Source organism: Fukomys damarensis, unplaced genomic scaffold, assembly GCF_012274545.1.
Source record: "Fukomys damarensis isolate Sample0158 unplaced genomic scaffold, DMR_v1.0_HiC HiC_scaffold_26, whole genome shotgun sequence".
Classification (NCBI taxonomy): Eukaryota; Metazoa; Chordata; class Mammalia; order Rodentia; family Bathyergidae; genus Fukomys; species Fukomys damarensis.
In genome coordinates this window covers 9,769,434-9,795,934 of record NW_022900938.1, presented here as the reverse complement: position 1 = coordinate 9,795,934, position 26,501 = coordinate 9,769,434, and the positions used below count along the sequence as shown (strand labels likewise).

General features: G+C 38.7%; 1 protein-coding gene across 16 annotated transcripts in view; it reads left to right on the top strand.

Moving 5' to 3' along the window:
* Nucleotides 1-26,501, top strand: part of Gulp1 (GULP PTB domain containing engulfment adaptor 1) — a 236,590-nt gene that overhangs the window by 96,328 nt on the left and 113,761 nt on the right. For all 16 annotated transcript variants that reach the window (XM_033756344.1, XM_033756343.1, XM_033756346.1 and 13 more), the window contains exon 3: nucleotides 17,340-17,525. The gene's annotated coding sequence lies outside the window, so the exon portion shown is untranslated. The remainder of the gene's footprint in view (nucleotides 1-17,339; nucleotides 17,526-26,501) is intronic.

The window sequence follows — 26,501 nt, the reverse complement described above, 5'->3', positions numbered from 1 at the left end:
CTTTTTTCTCAAGATTATTTTGGTTATTTGAGATCTTTCATACTTCCATGTCAATTTTAGACATTTTTTTTTCCAGTTCTTCAAAAAGTGAAGCTGGAGTTTTAAAATGAATTTCACTGAATCTGAAGATTGCTTTGACTGGTGTTGACACTAGAAAACAGGATCTTTTGACCCAGAGACAGTTAAAAAAAGACTGAGTCAAATGTTGCAAATGCACCATTTTCTCCAAAGACAAATCTTTATTGGGGACAGGGAGGCACTGCAGATTAATTGGGATTTTGCTTGAAGGAAGTCAGCAGTCAGTTGAGAAAGTGATAAATTGCTGCTTGGAAAACAAAGAGAGCAGCAGGTTTTTATTAATTTGCTAGTTTGGTGTAAAGTCCAGTGATTTCCATTGGCCAGGGCATGGTTCCCTTGTGACAGACATGGATCAGTGGGTGGTCACGTTGCGCTTGTCCTAGGGGCTGTTGAATTTTAATATATCTGATGCAGTCATCCTGCTGTGCTACTTGCTGATTATCTCAGAATTACTTCTCACAAAAAACATTTTGAAATTTAGTAAATAAAGTATGAACATACCTACTTAAAATAAATAGAAATGTTCACAATTTAATCATTAATTCTAATGAAATGTCATTAACCAGTGTTCAACTTTAAAATGGAAATTTTGACTTTAAAAGTCTTCTGCACATATTATAAAGACATTTACTCAAGTCTTACTGAAAGAACTTTTAACTCCCCTCAGCCTTTTCTAAACACCCAGGTGAGATAGTAAAATTATCTTTTCTCCTTGTGGCCGGGTGTGTGTGCTTGGGAGGACCTGTGTGTCTGTGCCCATGGTGCCACGTTCTCTGGTGGCTTGGTGTCTGTACTCTTTCAGTGTCCAGCCCCCTGGGCCCCTCAAACATATCTGGCCTCCACTCTAAAAAGTGTTACCAGGAGATGAGTTGTTCACTCATCTCTACCGCAATATAACAGCCTTTTCAAAACCCCCCAAAAAGACAGCTTCTCTACTGTGTGTGATTAAAGTTCATTTGCTATTTCTAGTTAGGGTGCAGGGCAAGACAGGCTTTAGTAGTTGAATTTTGGTAGGTGAATTTAGTAGGTGAATTTTGCAGAAACTGTGTGTTAGCTGAATAATTGCCACCTACTTTTCTATAGGATGACACTCAGAATAACCCATTAAAGTAGTATGATTGTAATTATACTATTTTAAAGGTGATAAATCACTTTCTTAAAAAAAAACCCCAATGAATCTTGTAGAAAAAATATATTACTACTATGTGCTGCTAATGAAAAAATTAAATTCTAGTCAATATATGAATTTTTTTTAGACCATACAGATTATCATAGTGATAATTGGAATCTATTTTTTTTTTAGTTTTAAAGTAGCATTTTTCCTGCTATACCATGCTAATTCATATATGTGCCACCTTCATTATTTTGAAGTAAAACGTTTACTTACGTGGTGATGATTCAGTTACATTTTAGGTGTATTGTATCTTGTTAATGCCTACTCTTAGAGATACCGAGAGATAAAGCATTGTTTTAATTTTAAAATATAATATTAAACAGATGTTCTCTAGTAAACAGTATTTTCTAGGTCCTCATAATGTTAATAGCTTACAAATCAGATAAAGAGTTTGTTTGGAAAGTTTGAATATATTAGAATGATTTTCTGATGAGTTAATAGACATATAAATGTTCACGATTGGCATTTAAAATGGATAGTTAAATTAAAGTGAATATTATTAAAAATTTTTATCCTGTTTTTATACTTCTATTTTTGTTTTTAAACAAACACGCACACACGCACACTCACAGACACACACACATTTCCCAGTACTTGAGCTTCTATATTAAAATAAAACTTTATAAAATAAAGTGTATCTCTGCCTCGTTGCAGGAGGATACTTTGGTATTTCATTTACAAGGGGTACCAAAATACAATTGGGTGGGCTTACATATGCTGTGGTTAAGGAAATCATTTTCTGGGTTTACTATATAAATCTTTCAGTTAAATCAGACTGTCAGACACAGAACTGAGTACCTGAGGGTATTATTGGAATTGATGAGAAGTTCTAAAGCAATAACAACAGAATGTGCCTATTCAAAAACCGTAGTATTTAAGAATTACGTGTGGGTAAATATTAAATCACCAAATATCTGAACAACATCACTAGTGAGTTGAGCTCATTTTAATAGTTGTGCTCTTAGTTTTATGTAAGATTTAAAGAAGTGCAAAACGTCACAGTGCACCCTAGTTCAACCCAGGTGTCCACTTCCCACTTTCTGCAATTTCACTCGGCCTGATTGTCCCTCACTTCCACACCCCCACCCTCCACCCTCTGATATTGTTTCAATACAGATTTCAACATCGTATCACTCTCTCTGTAGATTTCTAATACGTAATACTATTTTAAATATAATCACCATGCCATTATTATATTAAACAACTTAAAAATCATTCTTCAGTGGCATCGATAACTAGCAGTGTTCAAAGTCTCCGTGTTCTCATAAAAACCATAATGGTTTGACTTCACTTATTTTCAGTATAACTCGTCTTCCATAATGTGCATAATTTGCGTTTTTTCATATTGTTTTTAGTCTCCTCAATCCGTAGTGTCCTCGTTCATCTTTGTTTCTCTCCTTTCCGCCCATGTAACACATCAGGGTTGACGAGCCTGACCATTTGTGCTGTAGGTTCTCACCGTCTGGACTTGAATGATGGCAGCCCCGTGGAGAAGTTTATCATGTTTCTCTGTTCCCCGGCTTCCTTATGTTAGCTAGATATCAAGTTCTGAATAGAACCAGGTTTGATCTTTTGTTTGTTTGGTACCGGGGATTGAACTCGGTTCCTTGCGCTTGCAAGGCAGGCCACCTAACCACTGAGCTAAATCCCCTGCCCTGTTCGTTTGTTTTTTGAGACAGGGTCTCACTATGTAGTTGAGGCTGACCTGGAACTCACTATGTAGCCCAGGCTGGTCTCAAACTCACAGCGATCCTCCTGCCTCAGCCTCCCGAGTCCTGGGATTACAGGTATGTGCCACCACGCCCAGCCAGAACCAGGTTTGATCTTCTTTTGGCAAGTCTGTTTTATAGTTTCTGTTGTGTTCTGTTATCAGGAGTTTTACAGCTTGTTAGTTTCTTTTGTTTGATGATAGTTGTGTATCACTGGATGATTCCTCTAATCTACTAGGGATGGAAAGGGCACTTTCCAGTATTGTCATTACTTTTATATTTATTGGCAGCATAATTACCAGGAAAAAGCTCTGTCCTCTTGATCTGTCAGGTCAAGTTGTGAAATAAATAGTTGGTTCTTTCCCTTTGTTTGAGGGCTTTCAAAATAGTTTATTTTCTGGCATCTTGCAGGGGTTAATGATGAGTTGTCAATGTATCAGTTTATGAACATATTTGGAGCCATTGCATTCATTCTAAAACATGGTGAATTTGTTCATTTTAATTATGGGTGGCTCTTTAGCCTTTTTCCTGCACTTTGTGCAATCCCTGCCTCAGACCTTTAATCGGACATTGGTCCAGGGACTTTGGTTTCTTTAGTGGAAGACAGTATAAAGGATGGAGAGAAATAGACAAGGGGTCTCCCAAGAATGAGAAGGGGTCCAAGAGACCAAGAGCAAGGGGAGAGGGGGCGGGAGACAGGAAATAAATGCAGTGCAGGTAAGGCATGTAGAGGAAAGTAATAACCTCAATGAGTGTAAACATCATATGTTATAAACATGAGCTAAGATTAACAATATCAACAAGGATGAAAAAGAGGGACCAAGAGCAAGGGGAGAGGGGGCGGGAGACAGGAAATAAATGCCGTGCAGGTAAGGCATGTAGGGGAACGTAATAACCTCCATGAGTGTAAACATCATATGTTATAAACATGAGCTAAGATTAACAATATCAACAAGGATGAAAAGGGGGAAGAGGGATTTAGAGGAGGCGGGAGATGGCAGGGATGGCAGACAAGAGCATTAGTGAAACAAGTTGTGCTGTGTATGTGTTCCCACTCCCCGGGATGATTGTAAATCTCATGGACTGCAGACATGTACGAGTAAAAATAAATTAAAAATAAAACAGTATTTCCAGTACCTAAACTTCGATGCTAAAGTTCTCACTACTGCTGGGGTTGGTAATTTCTAGCTTGTCAAGATTCAGGGCTTTTGTTTTGTTCGATTTTTAAGGTAAAATTTGTCTTGGATTTACACCGATTGTTCAAATCCAAATCAGGACTCGGAGTTTTTACTTCATCATTGCTGCTTTACATGTGCATCTGCTGCACCTGTGAGTCCAAGTCCCCATTAATACTGGAAATGACAGAATTCAAGCACTGTTTATTCCATCGCACCCTGTCTACAAAAACAATTCCATCACTCCTCCATCTATTTGACTACGGAAATGAGTTTAAAATCGTTTTTCACTTCTGTTTGTCCTGGTGTATATCTTAGAGACATACAGTCAAATCATTCTGTTTCACATTACAGGAAATATCTTCTGTTTGATTAAAAAAATCATTGACATACATGTTGAGGGTCATTTTTATTTTATTTTCTATTTTCAGAAATTGCACCGTTAAATTTGAGTTCATGTATAACTTAGTGAAATCTTACCTGTTTCCAAAGTTCCACTTATAAATCATGCACCCTTCAAAAGATACTGGCCCAGTTCTGCTCTTCGCCATCCTACGTCCTCCTCATTTCATTAGCATGTGTGGTCTGGAAGTCACGGCTTCATCTTGCTGTCCTCAATTCTAGAAGTTTTTGCTGATGCTACCTTGAATGCTCACCCCCAAGCCCGTGCCACTGTTTTTCTCCCGCCTGTGAGTAACTGAGAATGAGACCGGGGAGCACCACTGAGAGTACTGTTTCCTCATGTGATGTACGTAGCACCGCACTTCAGGATTTCAAAGCTCCTTACTTGATCGTAAATCATAATCTTGAGTTTTCTTGTCTTCAGTTGCCTTCTGCCATAAGGCAGTGCTGTCAATGCCATCAAAACTTTGGCTTCAATCTGATTTTCCCCTTTTCCCGTGCCTAAGAGTTAAGACTGTTCTTGATAATTTAAATTACACCAGAATTTGACTGGAGCGCATCTTTATGTTGTTAATGCTGGTGACCTTGTGTAAATATAGCATGTGCTATTCATACATATGCGTTTATTTCTGAATTCTTTTCATTTTAATAAAGTTTAAATTTTTTTTCTTGTTTTGGCCTTCTTTGAAGAGTCTTATTATATGTTCGTTATTTTCTGCTTTTTATATTTGTGATCGTCTCCCAAACCCCTTATATTTACTGTTTCATATTCCGTTACTTAACATGTTTCTTATTCTTTCTTTTCATTCTTTATAGTATTATTTATTACATTCACATCCTTTCTGGTTTATTTTTTTCCTTTCTGAAATTGCCCGTTTCCTTTATTTTACAATTTTATAAGTTTCACCATCTAATTTCTGAGTTTTTCTAATACATAGTCATGGTTTCTTTTAAAATAGCTCCTATCATTTTCTTAATTTTCTTTAGCTTATTTTGAAAAAATCAGCCCAGAGTCTTAATCTGAGTTGGTGGCTAGTGTTCGTGTCGTTTGCCCTTCTTGTAGTGCTGTTCACACCTCATTTCCTTTTACATGCTTATACAACTTGATATGAGACCCATACTCTGGCCCTTCTCTGTTTTCAATGTTTGGAATGATTTTAGGTTTTCTAAAATTCTGAATGAAATGAGGAGTGGCTTCCAATATCTTTTCTGTCTTCACAACTCTAAAACTCTGCTATGAGATTTTTCCTGAAGGAATAAAAGATTCTCGGATTTATCCTCGCCCTGTCTTCTCCCTTGGATTCTACGGTTTTGTTAACAACTGTTATTCCGGTTCATTTCAGTTTGCTTCTATTCCCCAAATTCACCTTTAATGTGAGACGTTGTCCAGGAAGGGAGGTAGCTTTTGCATATTCACAGAGCACTGATTGCTCTAATTCTTTTTGGATCTCAAAACAAACCCTTTGCTCTCCCTGGAAAGTTGGCACAAAAAATGATCTCTCAGTTTCAGGGCTCTCACTGACCGTCTGTTGGCTTTTGGTGTTTTAAGTGGCTCTTTGGTTTTCTTATTTTTTCCAACCCTGATGTTGATACCATGAATGTATTCTGGCTGTCAGAGGTTGAGTTTTCCTCACTTGCATCATAGGACTCTTGGAGATACCTTGTGTATTGATTTTCTGTGCCCTGTAATGAATTCTGAGCTGCATAATGGCTTATTACCTCACAGATCTCTTCTGTAATTCCACAGGCTAACCTGGGTCCTACTCTTAGAGTACCACAGGCTGAAATGTGGTGTTTGCTGGGCTGTGTTCTCCTCTGTTGGTGCGCCAGGAAAGACTCCTTCAGAGACGCCTCTGGGTGCTGTCAAAGTCCATTTGCTTCCTTTCCTTAAAGGTGCAACTCACTCACGGGTGCTTCTTCAGAGACAGCAAAGGACAGGCAGTCTCTTCTGGGAGTAGTCTCTCATTTTAGGAAAAGACAGCTCTTTTTATGCAGAGTTCATAACACGTCGTTCCTCAAGGCCAGGATGGCAGAGTCATTCTTTTGAAAGGCTAGAACGATACTGTTTCTGTCTGTCTCTCTCCTTAAGACAGTGGCTCTCTAAGTCACTAGCACTAGGCTAGGTTCAAGCTCAACGTCCTAGTGCCTTGGCCAAGGGCTAGGATTCCAGGCCGGTGCCACCATGCCAGCTCCAGTACATATTTTAAAGGCTCCCATTTCATTAAGCCAGGTCCATTCAGGATCATTTCCCTGTTATTCCCTCAAAGTCAACTCTTTTGAAACGCTCATTATGTCTGCAGCATCTCTCCATCTTTAACTGAATTTATCTCCCTGCGTTCAGAGATCCTGCTGTATATAGGGGAGAGATTACACAAGGCACGAATGCCGGGGCCATGAACTTGGAGAACAGTTCACCATTCTCTCCATTATAGTTTGTCCTGTGAGTTTGTTGTAGATTTCATTCCTGCATTTTTTCATCTCGCTACCGTGGTTGTATTTATTCTTTTTATAGAGGAATTCATGAACTGTGCCACCATGATCACCTTTTCCTAAAAATCTGTAATTAAAAATGTTTATGTTAGCAAAATTTAATACGGGATAGTACAAAAATAATAAAAGCTACCATAGCAATTTAGAGGCACCATAGCACCTCCGCTGTTGTGAACGTCTAGGCCAGTGGTGGTGCATCTGCGGCTTTCGTTCCCCAGTGAGCATGCAGGGCCCGGTGTGTAATGGCGTCTCAGGTTGCGTGAGTAAAATCTCAACTTTCAGGTTGAATGGCAGTGTTGACCCGTGGCCATACGTAAGTGGGCTGGGGTTGTGGTTTGGGTACCCGGTCCCTGAAAGGTTCACGCCTCTCCTCTAGGCCCGTCTCATCGCTTCCTTTGGGATTCCCTTCCTTACTGACCTGGATGCCCCTTTAGCTCTCAACCCAGATGCGTGCTCACACCGGCATCGCAGCAACCTGTACATTTTATCACCTTGTTTTCATGGGCCAGTGCTTTCTGAAGGAGGACACACAGATTCCTAGTACAGATTCAAAGGGGGAAAAAGCATCATTTCTATAAAAAATGGATTATTTTTACCTCCTGCATTTTAGACAAATTTCATGGTGGATTCACTCTTTTGAAGGCATTAATATGAACATAGAATGTTGAATATAACATACATGTATAATTAACTTATCCATTGTAAGACATCACACATTTTTCACATACAGACTTCATGAAGGGAACATTTTGAAAACCAGTTTTTAGAACAGCGAACTCTTTAAGAGGGACTGTACAGCTCATTCTCAATCTGTGTATTTCTAGTCCTTGGTATATAGGCAAAAAACAAAATTTTAACCATTCAGAAATAGACCAATGTGTTTTATTTGCTGCACCACTACACTATTCATCATAATTCTGTCTTTTTTCATACTGCCAGTTTCTGCTAGGATAACTTTGCTAACACATCCTTGTTCTTCTATGTGAAAACTATCACATGATATTTTTCATATGATTCATTGATAACTGCTAACCAATAGAATAAATTATATAGGGAATGGCTGAGGAGTTGTCTCTGGAGCTATGTAGCCCTTACGCTTTCCAGGTGATATTTTGTTCCCCAATAACAAAGAGAATTAATAACTAAGTTCATTGATTTCATTTTGTGAGTGCCCTACAGGAGACTTTAGAACCTACACAATCTCATTGGCAGCTGTGCCTACCAAGTCAAAGTTACAGTTTATTATATATTGGAATACTTTATTTGTATTACTTAGAGGTGCAAATGCATCTGTTATTCTCCTGTAGCTCTGGCTTCAACATTTGTTTGGTAATCAAAGTGCTTGAACTTGTAAGCTACATGGACATAAAAGACAAGGAACTTTTAATTAAATCTTCAGGATAATCTTTATCAGTTCTGAGATCAAAGAAAGGTCACCTACTAGTATGTTGCATCTAATAATAGAAAAGCAGGTGTTAATTGCCCACCTGCAGGTGGAGCTGAACGTGTAAATCACCAGTTAAATATATAAACTTTATGGTTGTCAAGAAGTGCTTTATTGTTTTTTTTCCTCTCCCCCAGTGAAAGATTTAATACATAAATATCAATTTATAGGGGCATTTTAAATTTTTTCTTCAGCATGATTTTTATAATGGTTGCATTTAATCTAATTTAAATGGAAATATGTTATTATAAATTATTATATTATCCTCTTGGATGGTAAATAACTCCTTGTTAACATGCTATCCTGTCAATTGACTGCAAAAAAAAAAACACCACAAAAATAACCTAAAGTAGGAAATGACCGCAATCTCAACAATCCAAGCATTTAATAATATAGGATATTTTACGCCATCGGTACATTCAATGCAGTATAGGTCTATGTGCTAGAGAAAGTGTCCCGTGTATATACTGAGATATCTCTGCCAGTCCTGACATCTCTCAAACTTTAATGCGAGTTGACTTGTGAACCTCACCAAGATTTCGTTTTTGTTCTTGCATTTATAGGATGAAAAAGCCCCACGATAGACCAGGTCAGGAAGGGGTGAAAGCAGCAGGAACCCTAAGCGGAAAGCATTCTTAGATGTCCCGCTCTGGTTTCTGCGGGCTGGGAAAACAAAACAAAACAAAGACTACTGCCCAGCGCCTCCCTTTGTTCTAATTGGAACCAGTCCTCAGGCACTAGGAAAGAGCAGATATGGAGACTTTTGCTTTATGACTATTTTTTTAAACTAGTCTTTTCCCAAATCAGTAGTGGTATTTCAGTAAGATCTGTGGGATATAATTTAAGAGTGTTCATAGCGAAAGCTGACTCAATTCCCTCGTTACATTTCTTCTCATTGTTCCTTTCCCTCCAGAAGCCCTTTCCTTGCTCACTGCTGATGCCTGAGCTTCTCTCCCTTTCCCGTACCAGGGTGACACTTTATTGTACTTTTCGCTGCTTAACCCCGACTAGTAAGACCGGCTGCACCTTCCAAATCCATGGGAAACACTTTCCCTTTTCAATTCCTCTTTAATGGTCCTGCTACTGTTAAAGAAAAGTCCAAATCGGATCTCCTTTTGTCTCCCTATCCTAATTAGAGTAAAACCCACATCCAGCTTACCGGGCCCCGGGGACCTGGCTCACCTGGCTTCTCCTCCTGCTCCCACTTTCCGTCCCACCTCCACTCCCCGCTAGCCGCGTGGCAGCGTTTCAGAGTGCCAGGCTTTGTCACCCTCTTCTTCCCATCAGCAGTCTCCTTGGGGTGCTGCTTCACTTCGCTCGGACCCTGTCAAAGGCACCTCACCTGCCTTACCTGGATCCCATGTTAGGCCTCACCACACCTCCTAACCTTTTACTCTGCCCTGTATTTTGTACTTTTCACTGCCTGAGGTTCCATGCATTTATGTTATCACCACCTTCGTGTCCACATGGTACTGTCTCCTCCACGAGACGAGGGGTCTGTCTGACTTCTTTATGCCCCAAGAAGAAATGTTCAGTAAATAATTGCAAAAGGGAGGCAGGAAGGGAGAGAAGACAGAAGGCGTGACTTTTTCAAAACTGTGTCCCTCCCTCGTACCGAATGAGCTCTCCATCATACACCTCATCTGTCTTTTTTTTTTTTGATACTTTCACTCCTAATATCGTATATTTATTAAATATTTCCTCTTGAACTTATATTGCTTTAAGTTCTTCTTCCGCTTTCTTTAATCCTCAAAAATACCTAGTACCATAGGAATTAATAAGTTTTTTTGGGGGGGCGGGTACTGGGGATTGAACTCAGGTCCTTGGGCTTGCAAGGCAGGCCACTGAACCTCTGAGCTAAATCCCCGGCCCAATAAGTAATTCTTTAATGAACCCCTGACACCACTTACCCTTGCATACTTAGTAGTGTTTTTGACTTGAGCTACTTTGCACGGATGAAAATGAATCGCGACAAATGTATTATTTATTCTTCCTGATTTTTTCTCTGTTTCTTTCATCGATTTTTATTTACTTGCCTATGTCTAAATGAGCTTAGCGGGGTGAACTGTGTGACTTTGGTTAAATACCAAACTGATCTAATATGGGCTGAACCCTTCTCCTGTTGTATACTGATGGAAATGCCTCAGAGATATAAAGAAGATGTTTAAGTGCACAAGGAAATGAACAAGAAGTAAAGAAAAATAAAGAAAATCATTCTGGGGTAGAAGACAGGGTTTTGGGCTTCCCTTGAACAAGGGCGTTGACCTACAGATGTACGTATAACATTTGAGAGTTGCTTTTACTATAAAAAGGAAATTCAAAAGTCTCCTAAAACAAAATCCTATGCACTGACCTGGGAGAGTACTTTAGAAACTTCTGTCTTTTCAGTCTCAGAAGGGAAGAGAGTCTGAAAGTAATTTAAGTTCTAGGTTTAAAAATGCAGAGAGAGGGGGGTCTAATATATCATATCAGCACAATCCAGAGTTCAAAAGCAATGCTCCTAGTACATCAGGGCCCCACTTAGGTTTCATTTTTGAACAACTCATTGGCCAAGGTGGGTCGTATGGTCAAGCCCAAAGCCCACCATGTCCTGGGTATGTACGTGAGTATGTGGCATTATAAAATACCTCCTCAGAGCAATAGTTCAGTCTAGCACAGTGACAGTTCAACTCAGTAGGAAATAAAAAGGATGGAAAGAAGAAACAAAAAAAAAATGTATGGTAAAGAAAACACACAAAATAAAGTTGTATGAGGAAATCCAAATATATCAGTGACCAAATACATGGAAATTTCAGATGAAATGTTTTCTTTTAAGAAAAAAGTACTTTTTGATAAACACTTCCTCAAATTAAGTAGCATTTAAAAAAATACAGTGGGATCTCTTTTTTTTTTTTTAAGGAACCACATCTTACTCCTTTCCATGTCTGCCAGGAAGCAAATTTACCACCACCTGTTGGTGTTCACCAAGTGTTTGGAAAAGATGGTGACCTGGTGGACTCAATATCCCTAGGAATAAATTTGGAAAAAATTATGAGCCTTCAGAGTTGGAAGGGATGGATTTCATGAAGGTTAGATTCTAAAACTTATAAATGGTACTAATACAGTAGCCCTCAGCCCTTCAAAGCACATTTCAAAAATTTTATATAGCATTTTAATCATCTTGATTCTCCAAATTCTTGTCTGGAAGCAAAGTACAATCATTAAGTTAGAGTTAGAAGGGGCAAAAACGTCTATGCTACAGAAATGTATAAGCAGACAAAGATATACATACAAGAATGTCCTTGGACCATTCCTTCCATATCCCCAGGGCAGAAAATATTTACGGTCAGTTAAGTGAATTATAATGTATCCATACAGAGAGGTGGTAAGTGGCTGTTTAAGATATAGGGGGAAAAAACAAGGTTGCAAGTTCACCCCTCCACAGGCACACACGCACACAGGTACACACTCTGCACTTGTCCTCAGTGGTCAGTGTGCTCTCCAGGAAACAGCTTTGGGGAGGGCGCCCAAGTGAGAAGGGGCAGGAGGATGGCACTTAAAAACTGGGGGGGAGCGGGAGGTTTTAGTGTTGTCCTTCTCTGTCTGCTTTCTAAAATTTGTAATAGGTGTCATTGTCATGAAAGAATCAAAACGGGGAATAAAACATTGGAGCTAGGACTGATCTCTTTTCTGAATAAGGTGAGGCAGGAAGAGCACAAGGAAATAGGCTGCCTGCATTAAGTAGTGTCAGATGAAAGGAAAGGGAGTCATTTATAACCTCACTCATTTACACGGATCTTTTACTTTATCTACAGTAGGACTGAGCCACTGTGCCTAAAAGTGAGGTATTAATAAAGAGGAGACAAAACAAGTTTAAAAAGGGATTAAAAGTACGCCAAGCTAGTTCATGAAATAACACATCCTGTAAATCCACTGCATTTGCTAAACTTGGGCTGCAAATATATTTCTGATATTGCTAGCAGCCAGGACAGATAAAGAAATATGATTCACAGTGCTGCCTACATAAAAACAAATCTATTGTTGGAAGCTGTTAGAGTCTTTGTGTACCAGGCCGAGGGTGGAGTGAATTACCGCTGAAGTTTCTTTCACATCTCACGCAGATGCCAAACCTAAATGTGAAAGCCCCATTCCGAAATGAAGATAAAAGCCAGGTTGTCTAAAGACATGAACTACCTTAAACATTACACTTGTGAAATGATACTTCAGGTCTCAGGGATTTTTGAGAAGGATCACATTTACATGAATCTATTTTTTTGTTGTAACATTTCAACTTGGAATGAAATCACGTCTTCATTTTACTGCCTATATGATTTATATGTTTATAGGTATACATATTCATTAGTCCTAGTTTTCACTAACCATTTTGCATTAGTTTTGCAAGAAGTAGAACGTATTAAAGACATCCAGGATGTTTGCTCTCAACTTGAAAATGGAACCACAAATAATCCAATACCTTGGCCACATTTTACTATATAGATTAATTTTGGTAGGAAAATAGATGAGAAACCCAGAAAATCATCATTGAAAAATTTCATTTCTGTCAATAGCAAGACAATGAAATAAATCTTATCAACCAGGCCCAAGATGTCTGTTGGGACTTCATTCTGTGCTCATCTGGTGCTAGGAACTGCACAGGGAGGGAAGAGGAAAGGATGTCAGAAGGGGCTGCTAATCCTGTCTGATTTGTTCACTTAGAAGGCCAAGGCTCTGGAATAATATCCAGACTTCTGCTGGGCCTGGCAGAGAGCACTGGCCCGATTTATGGTAGAGAAACATGACAAACTAAAGTTTGGAGATGAATATCATGTAACTGATGTCTAATTATGCCTTAATATTTACAAAATACTTGCCCATATGCTCAGTCTTCTCAGAATCCATCTGTTTAGAGGAAACCACAAGATTCCTCTTATTTTTAAATCTCCCGGGACATGTAAGTGGTAGCTATGCATCAAGTCCTCCACACACGCTTTAAGATATTCTCATTGAATCACAGTTAGAACGTAAATGTGTCTACTGTGATTTTTAAGTTTAGGAATCAAAGGCCGACGAGGGCGGATATTCAGTCTAAATCATTGAGTACATCTTGGAGTTGGGATCTGCAATGACAGTTGTCATCTCCACATCCAGGGAATGCGTCCGCCATTATTCCTCAGGGCAAGGACTCCTGTCAGCTGGGATTATGATTTGGGCCCCACCCCAAAATGTTTGGAATTTAGCAAGTTTTTTTTTTGTTTTTTTGTTTTTTTTTTTTTGTACCAGGAATCAAACTCAGGTCCTTGCATTTGCAGGGCAGGCATCAGAACCACTGAACTAAATCCCTGGCCCATGCAAGAGATTTTTGCATCCCGTTTCAAAAAATCTACTCACAGTGAATCAGACAGATACCTGAAAGGGAAAGCATAAAGTCTCCCTAACTTGATACATTTATGATTGATCCAAAAGACGGAGGGCAGTGAGGCCTGATACTCTCCTGTCTCTCTTGAACTCAGGGCTGGCACCCAGCAGATTCAGGAACTAAGCTTGCCCCCTGCCCTGGTTTGGCTCAATAACCCAAAGAAGTGCCTCCATTTGTTTGTTTGTTTGTTTGTTTGTTTGTTTGTTTCCAGAGAGGGTCTCACTATGTAGTTGAGTCTGACTTACTGGACTCAAACTCTTGGCTCAGCCTCCCGAGTGCTAGGATTACAGGCGTGCTCCACCACGCCCGGCCAGTGCCTCCATTTGTTGCACATGCTAGGCTCGATTTTTTATTTGATTCTGAAGGAGCCCCAACCAATAAAACTTGGTAAGTTTAATAATGCAGCCAATCTAAAATGGTGTCTGTTTACTGAGCAAGCAGACATTTTGAATTAGACTTTGCCATGATATGTTGACAGTTTAAGACTGTTGGTTTCCCAAAACATAAAAAATAGCCTTTTTATAGAATGGAGTGAAAAATATCAAATGTCAGTTGATAGGAATGTTCTTTTATTTTAAAAATGCCAGTAAATTTTTTCTTCTAAAATAATTACAGAGGTTAAATTCTTTGTGTGAAAAGTAAAATAATCAGACAGATTTGGAATTAAAACAATGGTTGGTGGCATTTTGAGTTTATATATAAAGGTCAAAATTAATTTCCTTCTGCTTCGTGTTTTTGAGTAAAACATAAAGTCGTAGTCCATAAACAGTATTTTATCCAGAAATGTGAAAGTGTGGTTTCTTTTCATTGTTATTGTGATCTTTGCTTATAACTTTTAATTATGCCTGGTGAATGTGGTTAGGTCCTGATCTTTGGGTCATACATACAAAGTCATTAACATTAATAGCCACATTCTGGGCATTTTACAAAACAAAGAGCAAGGAATTGATAAAGTTCTGATGATGGATAACAGTTTGTTTTCACATGAAAAACCATCTTGATGCTGTATTTACCAAAATAACACTAACGCTCTTCCTACTGTTCCAGGAAAATAATGGAGCCTGTTAGATACGAGATGTGCTGAGTTCTTGGTTCCACCACATTGAGGAATGAAGCTGTGCACCAAAGGAAGAAGCTAAGAGAGTTTTAGGGGAAAGTAGAAGAACGATAGCTCCTGCATTTCCAGGAGGGGTCTGGAGTGGTGGGCTAATGAGGTTCTTTGTCAAGGGTAATTTATACAGCAAGATCACGTTCTTACAATGTAGGTCAAACTGTAGTCAGTGTATAGGATAACTACCAGTCTAGCCACTTAGCTAATATTGATTCAGTAGGCTATCGAGACACCAGCAAGGGCACATGGTCAGCATCATTGACTGAATCTGATCTGTGACATTTAGCATAGAACAAACGCCTTCCTTGAAAGGGATGGAACATAAGTCAGAGTGTTCGGATCACCTATCTATGCCTCTGATAACTTATCTGGGTGGACTGGACCAGGAGGTGCTAATTGCAGTACAACCTCAAGCTGCTGTTTGTCTCTAGGAGGCTAACTCAGCTGCCTATAATACCAAAATACTTTTCTTTCCTAGAGAGAGAGAAAAAAATGTGTATATATGTTACCTGAAAGTCTTTTTTGTTTTAATTTTAACCCACAAGTAAGTGCCAGGATGCTTTTTAGAAAATGGGCAGACCAGAGCCAAATTTACAGATAGATAAATAATCTTCAGAGATTGGAAGTTCATGTGCCCTATAAAGAAAACAATGACAGTAACAATAACAAAACCTCTTAGCTATTCATAGTTTTAACTATTGAAAGCATTCATATTTTTACCCTTGTTGGATTTGCATCATGTTCTTGGAGTATGCACTGGGGAAATAAGAATTGGCAAGAATCCAGAGAGATACAGTTAGTAGAAGGAAGCAGGGGACTTACCTCGGGAGGACTTGCTTGTAGCATGCTGGTTAGTTAGCCAGATGCCTGAAAACTGAAGGAGGCTCCCAGTTCTGGACAAGCACCATTTACATATTTTCCTCCCGATTCCTGAAGGTCTGCAACTGCCCCAAGTCTGATCTAAAGCCATGTTCATCACACAGTGGGCACTAAGTGGGAACTCCCTGTGGCATAGCAGTTAAGTTTAAATGAAGTGGCCACCGTGTCACCACCAGAAAAGATGAGCTAAACGACTGTGACTTGAGAACCGAAGAATTAAAGTAAATATAAAGTGAAAATGGAGGGTTTTTTTCCCACTTAGAATCTTTTTTCATCAGTTTGTATATTGGAACTTTAAATTGCAAATGTGCATTTAGTTCTTTAAAAAGTCCTTTTTGCTTTAAGAGAATGCATGATTTTCTATGTCTAATTATAGTTGAGACTGGATTATGCAAATAAGAGAGTAATGATTTGAATGTTTGCTTTTCTTCACAAAGGGAAAGTCAATTGTACATATTTTTGTTTTTCTATTTTAAAAATAAATGAGAGAATTTAAAAATCTGCCATGGCACCTTATTTTCTAGTGCCCATGGCTAATTCCTGTCCTCCTTCCTCTCTTTCTGGTCCTACTTATAGGTGTCTAGTTTTCTGCAGACCACACCATCACCGTAACACCCGGAGCTCATCTTTCTTTCTTGGGAAACTTTCCTGCTCAAACTATTATGTTCTCCAGCAAAATGCAAGTTATATAGGAGCGGAAACTTTGAGAGACCCATCATACCACACAGTGACTAGTGAACAGCATATCGTTTTTGGGTTTTTTTTTTTGGTATCGGGGATTGAACTTGGGACTTTGTGCTTGCAAGGCAGGTGGTGGGGCCACTGAGCTAAATCCCTGGCCCAGCACATGGTATTCTTGACCAATGCTAAGAATGGCCGTAAAGTGTTCTTATCACAAACATGATGGAAACCATGAGGTAAGGCGTATGCTAAGTAGCCATATGTAGCCATTCCAGTGTAATCACTCTTCAAACAGTGTTGTTCAAAATGTATACATACAACATATTTGTAAATTGAAAACCGAAAAAAATTTACTGTTCTTTGCTGCCAGATTAATATTGGCAAAGCATATTTTCCTTGCTCAATATTTAAAATCCATATCTGTCAAACCAGTCTTTCTAACATAAATTTAATTGAAAAAGATAGCTCCACTCTGCCTTGCCTGACTTCTGGATCACTCCTTTTCCTTTCAGCCACATGGCAGTTGTCCATGACCACATTACCCCTTAGTGATTTGTGCACTCGCCGTAAGCATTGCTATCACAGACCAGGCTTGTGTGCTGGAAAATGCCTAGCTCAGTGCTTGGTAGATCACAAACAGGCAAGAACATTTTATTGAAATTCTGAGGTTGTGAATTCCAGGACAGCAAATTTTCTCCGTGTTGTCTGTGAGAACCCAGACAGGTTCTACTGAAAAATTCTATATTGCCTTACCTAGCGCTGACTCGATCTTACAGAGTATGTCTTGTCTGACTTCTGCAGAATGAACAGCGGACTTTTGAATGGTAGAATTGTGAGAATATGAAGCCATTGCAAAGCAGACCTTAACTGATTGTCATCTACTCTTCAAAAAAAGCCTGACACTTCATTTTGTCAAATTTGTAACAAAAAATGTTTGCCAAAGAGGAAAAAAGATCCTACTCTACCCAGAGATGGGGCATCAACTGTGTGAGTTCTCAATCCAGGTGCTCTGATGTTTATTGCTGTGGTTGATGCATTTATCTGAAATTTTCTCTAGTGTATCTCCATTGCAGGTTTCTTCTTCAGCCTGCTAACCCTGTCTTGCTGTCTATCCAAGACTCTACTTATTAAGGGAATATTAAAATTTTTTTAAAAAATGAATTACTTAAAAAGAGCAGTTAACAGAACATGACAATGAGGCAAGGAAGACACAAGCACAGAGCATGTAGTTTCATTGGAGATGGTTCAGAAATGTAAGCGGGTGGGTGTCCAGGAGATGTCTCAGGAGTGTCTCTAATATAAAAGAGATTATGTGGTGAGTTCTGTGGCAATCATTAGCGCTGCTAAAAATAAATATGATATTTTTCAATAAAGAAAATGTAAAGGCATGTGAGCCCTCAGCAGATTTTTTGCCTCTCTTGTCTAACTTCCTACCATTCCCCACAGAATCTTCTGCAGGTCTCTCATGATATTGGCTGAATACACAAAAGCCCCCAAACTAAGTGTTAGAGGTTCCCGATTCTCGGGGTATTTTGGTAGTGAAGAGGATATTGTCACCTTATACACACTCTATTCTTCTATTGCTTGTTTTCCATCTAAACTGTGTCTGATACCAGGAGTACACATTATAGGTGCTTGGGGAAAGACAGTACAGCAAAAATGAACATGTCAGGGAGTTTAAGATGCACTTCCAGCCTCTGTTGCAGGGAATGATCGCCTCGATTTTGTAAACTTGTGTATGATCCCAGATTTACATTGGTAAATGCTCTGCGTTTCCCCATTCTTCAGCCATTCCCTTACCCTGTGTTGTGAGTGAGTCAGAAAGCCACTGAGAAAGACTAAAAGGACCACATTCCTTTTCTTGGTGGCATCTTAGTAAGTAACTCCCACTCTGAAGTGTATTTGGAGAAGTACATGAGACGCTGTACGTGAAGCACCGGACCACTGGCCGCAGCACACTGGCTGTGACTCGCATCGTGTCCCAACTCTAGATGTGACCTTCTGCATGTGTCTTGTCTTCTTATCATTGATCATAAGAAATGCTGGAGGAGAAAGAGTTTAAATACATTCTTCTTAGGATAAAGCAGAATGTAAAGCATCAATAATTGTCAGTACCGTAGGAATGTAGTCATGATGCCAGTCAAAGCAGATCAGACACTTAGGCTGAAGACATAGTTTAAAATATCAGAATGCGTAGACTGTGTCAGATTCAGACAGAAGTAAGCTAAGAGAGGTGGTTTGGATTCTGAGAGGGCAGAATTTCTGGAACATTGGATCACTTAGGGTGACCAAAAATTAGAAGCATCATAGAAAATGTGTGATATAAATTTTAGGTAGATAAAGGACAACAAGCATAAAAGTAGCAATATTAATTTTAAATTATCTAGTTTTGAGAAATTTTTGTGTGATTCTTTGTCTTACAGTGTTACAATCAGGAAGCATATTTTGTTCTTTCTTGGAAATCCCAACTTTAGTCCTACTGCATTCCCTGAAATTACTATTTCCTTGCTTCACTGATAAAACAAACACTTTGCTTTATAAAATTATCTTAGCAGTGGAAAGTGCACTGTAAGGGTGAAATTTGTATAGCATTTATACTATAGTGGACACTAATTTTGAATTTGCCTTTAGAGGGCTTCAATACTTTTTCAGTTTAGGCATTTTTTTCTGGCTGTGTGAACTCGGGGATATTGATGACCTCCATGGATTTCTGTACCCTACCATGTGAAATAAAAACTATTGTCTGCTTCAAACATTTTGTTGATTGAGAACACGTGGAAATATGGATGTACCGATCCTGGCACGGAGCAGTCACAGTAGAAGTATGATGAACCCCAGTGCATTTTGCCTGTGTGTCTGTTTGTGTCTCAGTGTGCTCATTTGTGTGGTGTCAGGGATCAAGCCCCTGTCCTTGCACATGCTAAGTTTTCCATGGCTGGATGCAGTAGTTTTAAAGAGCACTTGCCTCCTCACAATCCATTTTCTCCAGTCTTACAGAGAATCCAAATATTCATCCTGCAAAGACGTGTTAGTTCTATAATAACTTTATTTTCTTTTATCTTTTTAAGTAGCAAAGCTACCCTCAAGGGAGGGAAATGTGTATTTTTCTTTCTTCCCTTTTCCATAACTTTTGTTTGTATTCCTCTCCTACCCCATTGAGTTTGGTGTAGCCTCCCCAAAACATATATTTGAAACTTTAGGCAGACTCTTCAGAACATATTTATTTTGCTTATCAAAGATGTTATGCAGCATGAATACTAATTGAATAGTAAACATACTTCTGGTAACAGCATTATGAAACTCAATATATAATACTATCAGGATGCAGATGGTGGGAGTGTGGAGCAAAATCACTGCCTCTGTGGCTCGACACAGGCAGTATACAGTATGCTGCACAGTGATAAAGCTAGAAAATTAAAATGGGTATTTTTGCTATGGATTTTCCAAATGAAAATGCATTTCTACTAGTGCAAAATATGGCCGATCAATTCCCAGTGCTACTCTAGGATTCAGAGCCTTGGACTCATGCCTGGAAATAATGCATTGGAAGGAATGCACGAAAGTATGGCCAAAATGAATTATTGCCACATTATTGGTAAATTCAGTGAAAAATTGGTTTTGCTTGAACTTTAAAGAGGACAAGTTTTAGCAGTAGGTCAGGTGGTCTTTATAAAGTTCATTCAGTTTTTTTTTTCTTTTTTAAGTCATTCAGGTATCTGTAAGGTTCTCATTGCTTCCGTTTTTGTTTCTCCCTCTTTACTTCTTTATTTTTCCTGATAATAAACTTTTAGATTTCAGCTTATTGATTCCATTTCTCTAAGTCTAAACAATTTTGTATACCTGTGGTTTATATAAAAACATGCAAATTGATCATTATTAATAATGTGTGTGATATGAAGAAATTGCCAAAATATATATTACATCATCATCAGAAACACCATTAAGACATTGTAGTGATCTTGCATGCTACTTGTGTTTTTTGCATTACATTTCTAGTGTTTACAATATTATTTAGCATTTATTGGCTATGACAAGAATCCATTTTGTAAAGAAAAAGTAGGGAATTTTTTGCTGTCATGTTTTTGTTGTTATCTAATTAGTAATTTTGACCTTAACAGCAGATATAAAACTGTTTAATGATCCATGATGAATGATATTTGAAGATTGTAGGCATAACACCATCAAATTAGGATATTTTAGCTTTTCTTTTAAGGCATTTCAAGGCAGTATTTTGAATTGAGGGAGTAATTGTGATATGGAAGAGCTAGATGTAGGGAGCTAGTTGGAATGTGCATATTTTGAAGCAACTCCTTTAATATTAAAAATATACTTTTTATAATCACTACATAGATATATACTATTTGTATGCCTCTATGTATGTACAATTATATATTTTTCTTGAATATTAAAACCAGTGCCCCAATAGACCAAGATGAATTATTCCTGCTTTATTCAACTCCTTCATTTAGATTTTTATTTTATTTTTTGGTTTTTTGAGATAGGGTCTCACTTTGTAGCTGAGACTGACCTGGAACTCACTATGTAGCCCAGACTGGTCTTGAACTCACAGTGATCCTCCTGCCTCAGCCTCCCAAGTGCTGTGCTTACAGGTGTGCCCCCACTGCGCCTGGCTAACTCCTTCATTTAGATTTTTATTTTATTTTTTGGTTTTTTGAGATAGGGTCTCACTTTGTAGCTGAGACTGACCTGGAACTCACTATGTAGCCCAGACTGGTCTTGAACTCACAGTGATCCTCCTGCCTCAGCCTCCCAAGTGCTGTGCTTACAGGTGTGCCCCCACTGCGCCTGGCTAACTCCTTCATTTAGAACATGTTAGGTTAAAAAGAGCCGTAAATCAGGGCCAGACCTGGGCCATAACAAGCATTTATTATGGGCAGGGTCAGCTGGGCTCTCTGAACAAAAGGGAGAAAAGCAACAGGGCAGAACAGGGGGCTTCTTTTATAGGAGCGGGGTGCATTTAGCCTAAGCTGGGGTGGAGTTGAGTGAGGTAGTACTGAGAGATTGGAGGAGCCTGTGACATCACTAGCTGCTAGGAGGTAGCAAGTATCAGGTTACTCTTTTGGTAGGAAAAGAGGTGTGATGGGAAGAGGAAGCCTCTCCTTTGTTGGGAAAAGCCATATTTTAACATGGAGGCTGCTATTCTATGTGTCAGCCATCTTGAAGCAAGGGAGATCTAACACACCATTTTCCTTAAAAGAAATAGGACGTTAGGACATGAGATTTATTTTTGAGGCCAACACTGTTTCTTTGTAGCAGTTGCAGTCTAACTTAATTTTTAGGAGGAAGTCCAAACCAGGGGAAGCTACAGAAGCAAGGGTAGCGTTGTCCCGTGTGTGCAGAGCCTAGATTTTGCCCCTCAGTGAAGCTTTCTGTCCAGACTCCATCTGTCTTACAGCTGAAAAGCATTAAGCTTTAGCAATGGGCTTTACTTTCTTTACTTCCTGGCTTTTGCTAAGCAAGCAAGAAGTTTTATCTTTACCTCTTACAGATTTTGCAGCTAGTAAATGAATGTATGCTCTTATTTAAGCTACAGAAGGTAGTAATTCTTTTGCTGAACACAAAACACCATTGGTATCTAAATTAACTATGTTTTGACTGGTAATTTTTTAAATTTGAAATTTTCGAAGAGCTAATTTTCTCCTGAAATTTTTCTTTTTTTTTTTTTTTTTTTAGAAATCCATGACCTAAAATAGATGATACATGCAAGAGGAAAGAGACACTGTGGTTTTGTTTTACCTGATGTGTGTTGGTGTAGAAACGAGCAAAGACATTCACAACCATTCGGCCACTTTGGGGGGTACTGTTGACTGAGCACATTTGGGCAGGGTTAAAGTATGAGCATAGGCCACAGACTGTCACATATGGTTTGCGTTAGGGGAACACAATATTAGTTTTTTTAAAAAAGAAGGAAAGCATTGGTAATGTGAGAGAATTCCAGGTTTGTTTCCTCTAAAACAGTGTTTTGTTCTTTCCTCTACCGGGACGAGACTTCTTTGCAATGGTAACGTATACGGTATCTTCCTCATGTAGTGATGATGAGCTGAGGATTCCATTAGATCAGTTAAGTGGCTTCCAGCCCTTGAAATGTTTGTATTTTTCTAATATTCCCATAGTTTAAAACATGCGTATTTTAACTTGGGATTTTTGTAGTTATGGTTCTCGATATTAATATCTAACTGGAAATAGTATGTTTTTTAAGCTTGTTCCTTGCTTCAATTCATACCTTTTAAAGAAGGTCACTGGGGAATTTACATCTTATCTCTCTGCATAGTTTGATAGCCCTTTGATATCTTTGCCAGAGTACACAAGGAGAAAGAGGAATACATTTTAAATACAATAAATTCTTGATTTCTGTGTATGAGGGAAGTGTATCTGGCATTAACATATACTAAGTTAAATTTTTAACTTAAAGACAAACATCAAATTACAATATTAGATATATTTATGTACAAAATTTCTCTCATAGAAAAAGTAAACTTAAAAGTAACAATTTGAAGCATTGAGATAACTTCTAATTATCTAGATATTTTTCTAATTGGGATCCTTAGGGATAAGTGCATACACTACAGGATTGTCCAACATTTAGTGTGCACACACCGCTCTCTGAATAGCAGAAGGCTAGGGACTACCCTATCGTGCTAGTCCCAGGCTTGTTTTTCCCTGGCTCGTTGTCACCGAATTTGAAGATTATGCTTTTGTGACTCCTCTTTTCATGTGTGAAGAATAATGTGAGAAAATAAAGCCGCAGTGGAGCCTGAAGCCCGTGTGTGTTTCACAGATGAAGAGGGAATGAGCAGGTTTCTCACCTCCAGGTCACTGTCGGAGAGCAGAGCATCCCTACTGGAATTCTGCCCGACAGAAGCTCTAGGACACAAAATGCAAAATAAACAGAGAGACTCAAATCACATGTTAGGTGCCAAGGATCATAAAGAGACCGTGTTATTTCCCCATGTCTGTGAACTTTTCAGGCTTATGTCGTTTGAGAATATTGTCTCACATTTATCCTCTGCCGTTCTCTCCAGCCAGCTTTGGTTGAGGTTGGTGAGGAAGAGGGTCAGCTCCGTGTATTCTAGGTGGAACATCATTAGCACACTGTTTACACGTTTTGCACAACAATGCCAGGGTTCCTCCTCTGCCCCCTCTGCTGATGCTGTCTCTCAACTCCAGAGTCGCTAGTGAGAAAAATCCTTACAGTCCTTAATTTTTATTGTTTAGTAGGATGTTAATACACGACGATATAGGGTAGTTCAAAGGTGGTAAATAAATTTTAGAAATTTTAGTGTTTGCAGCACTTAATGGAAAGTAGCACATCAGAAATATCAAGCAGAGATGCATTTCGGATGAGGACTATCTGTGAAGAGATTGAGTTCAGCGGCCATAGCTGTTAAAATATGGGCTTGCTTTTCTCTTCACTGTTCTCTTTGATTTATTTACAACAGATATCAGTTTGTGCATTCAAATTAGTCAATTCACAAAGTATTAATTGTCAAAATTTTAAAAAATCTATCTTTGGTGCACATGTACAAACAGATTGTAGAAGGGGGAATTCAAGAATGTTGATATATTTAGAAATGTAAGTGGTTATAACTATTAACATAATATTGTTCTGCAGAATTAATTTACCCTACAGTGTTTATTATTCTACTTTTTTTGCCTCTTTTGAGCTTTCCTAGAAATGTTTCATAGAAATCTTTTTAGTAACTCACTGTGTTTTCTTTGTAGGATCTGGGCTCCATGTTACTGGTAACTGTGACTCCATACCCCTGTCTCTTAAGCTTTTGACGATAAGGTCATAAGCAAAGGCGTAAATATTCAATGCAACTCTTGGAATATTTAGGGCTCTTAGTGTCCCTCCTTTTCATTGTTTCGTAACTATAACTGATACAGAACAAGATACAAAGAGCAAGCGTCTATGTGTAGTTTGAATTATTATCTTTTCTCTCTGAATAACTTGCTCAGAGGAGAAGATTTTGATAACTTTTGTCATATAATCCAAGGACAAGGAGGAAAATCACTTCCGCAAGTGGAACACAGGCCGGAAATCTGAGAAGTCGTGTCAGCTTTGAAGGTTTCCAATAAGACAAGATACTTCAAGTCAGAGACGCAGTGTTTGCAGGTTACAGGTGTGAGTGACCCGGGGCTTTAGCCGCCTCTTACCACTCGGTGGCTGCGGATGACACAGCCCACCTGGCACCCATGCACAGCCGCTTACTCCACCTGGTAGTCAGAGAACACGGGGTTGAATTGGGGAGAGGGCTCACTGGTGAAAACATGAGGAGATCCAAAACTTAGAACTCATGATGCTAACGTATAAAGACAGCGCAGTGGGCTGATCTTCCTTTGTGTTGAAATCCATATTAGCAAAGGGACACCAGATTGTATCTTCCCTCTTGTTCTTGCTTCCCTGTAAAAGAATCTTTAAGACTCTTCTCAGATGTAAATACGTTACTATGACAATTAAAATGTTTGAGTGCACATAGGTGTGGATTTTCCTGCTATGGTCATTAATGTGTAAACCAGTTTTCACCCACTGGTAAATGTTTAAAAATTTCTAAAATAGTAAATTAGAAGTGAATATTTATTTGTTCTGGGTGTAATAAATAGGTCGGATGAGAAAAGGAAATGGGATTGTTAGATGTAGCTTCGAAGGCTGGACACATTTCCAAGGCAAATTTTGTTTCGCTATCTGGAACATCACTGACCGAGACATCTTGACTTGTTGACTCTGTCTTCCTGGAAAACCTCAACCCCTTTCAATGACTGACTGTTCTTCTGTAGTTATGCCAGTCACGTTGGGGGCGCCAGCCCTAGCATGCACACAAACCCGAACAACCGTGATTACTAGTCTTATTTTACACTTGGATTGCAGCTCTCATAGTCATAGGAATGCTCAGAAATTCCTTTGTCTCTTCTGTCTGCTCTCCTATTTGAGAGGACTATTTTCTGTCCATTCTCAACTCCTCTCCCGTGACTAGTGAATGAACCCTCTTGTTTATCTATAGACAGATGCACCTGTGGATTTGACCATTGTATCTCCTGCTGCCTATTCAAAGAATGTGTTCCTGAGTTTATCTTCCCTTTTTTCTGTATCATCAGTTTTCTTCAGGTAACCTATTTTTTTCCGTCAGTATCTACATATATGCAGTAGTTCCTTGTAAAGAATCTATTCATTAGGTTCTGTCTTCCGATTCCTGCCTTATTTCTTCAGTTCCAATTGAAGCAAAATTCCTTGAGTTTTTCTATTTCCCTTCTCACTGTCTTTTGAACCAACACAAGTCAGGCTGTTTTAATAAACAGCAATGCAAAATTAACCCATAACATCCATGTTGTGAAACTAGTAGCTACTACTTAGGGTATGAGCACTAACTGATATTACTTAATTATTTTTCTTTTAATAGAAGCATCATTTAGATAGCAGAACAACACACTTTCTTGGTTTGCATTTGAGTTCAGTGAGTAGTTCATATCCATCCCTATCTTAGCCTTTTTATTCTGCCTAATGTATAAAACACCATTAGGTCCCATTATTATTTAACTATTTATACTCATTTCTTCACTAGCATCTTCATTTGTAAGCTGGTTGCTTTGAGATCTGTATATGTATTCCTACCCCATCTACCAGAACAGAATTTCTTTATCTTTCTACTCAGCATCTCTTCTCAGATATCTAACTGGTGTCTTAGATCTAACATATTCTTAATAAAAGTTTTCATCTCCAACTTTTAAACTTTGCTTCTCCTAAATATCTCATTATTATAAGTGGTGGCATGATTCACCCAGTTAAAAAGAAAGATAATGGCTGTTGTCCTTCAGTTCTCTTTCTGTTACCCTTAATATTAATCCATCAGTTTAGCCTGATTAACTCTCCCTTTGAAATATAAATCAAACAAGACTGCAGAAGGTCTCCAGATGTGACACTGAAAAAAGCAAAACTTCAGGAAG